Source organism: Lepus europaeus, chromosome 3 (assembly GCF_033115175.1).
Source record: "Lepus europaeus isolate LE1 chromosome 3, mLepTim1.pri, whole genome shotgun sequence".
Lineage (NCBI taxonomy): Eukaryota > Metazoa > Chordata > Mammalia > Lagomorpha > Leporidae > Lepus > Lepus europaeus.
The window spans coordinates 146,075,253-146,076,126 of record NC_084829.1 but is presented as its reverse complement, the minus strand read 5'-3'; the positions used below and the strand labels follow the sequence as shown (position 1 = coordinate 146,076,126).

The window sequence follows — 874 nt, the reverse complement described above, 5'->3', positions numbered from 1 at the left end:
AAAGGTAACTCAGGGATTGGGTGTACTTGTGTCCAAGTTTGGTTTGATATCATGAGCACGATATTGACTGAAAAGGAGTAGTTGGTTTTTTTAAGCCTTCAGTTTGGAGGCCATGAGGCTGGAGTAACTCCACTGTTTTAAGTTCCTATGTAAGCAAGCCAAAGTCCAATGTATAGAGTAAAACAAAACTAGAGACTTTACCAATCAGACACTAACAAGTAACTTCTACCTAGGCTATTTCCACTCTAACAACACAAATCTATTTTTCATTGTTTTCCACATAGGTATTCATAAGCTCTCTGCCTATGGCACTAAAGCAGTTATCTGAACATCTTCTGGTTCTGAGGGCAGACATGAATTAATCATTCTTTGTTCTGATAAATTATGTTAATTTTATTTTGTTACTTTTTTCTTTTTTTTTATTAAACTTTTATTTAATGAATATAAATTTCCAAAGTACAGCCTATGAGTTACAATGGCTTCCCCCTCCCAAAACTTCCCTCCCACCCACAACCCTCCCCTTTCCCGCTCCCCATACCACCCTGAACGCACCTGATCTCGTCTGATCTCGGAAGCTAAGCAGGGTCGGGCCTGGTTAGTACTTGGATGGGAGACCACCTGGGAATACTTTTTTCTTTTGAAACAACTTACCAATATTACCCTAAAATATTTCAGATTCGTGTAACAGGAAACTTTACTCAGAAAAAAAGAAAGGTGAGATTGTACAAAGGTTAGTTTGTGAGAATTTCATTATTTTTCTGCAGTATTCTCATGTTGACTCTCCCCATAGTAGCATCTCAGGCTACAGGATTTCCAGATTTACTATTCTCGTGTGACATTAAGCCATGGAAGAGAAAGACCCCATGCCTTAGCT

The 874-nt window shown here is 38.6% G+C and overlaps 1 pseudogene; it reads left to right on the top strand.

Moving 5' to 3' along the window:
• The first annotated feature begins 533 nt into the window (after nucleotides 1-533).
• Nucleotides 534-633, top strand: LOC133757177 (5S ribosomal RNA; annotated as a pseudogene).
• The last annotated feature ends 241 nt before the right edge of the window (nucleotides 634-874 follow it).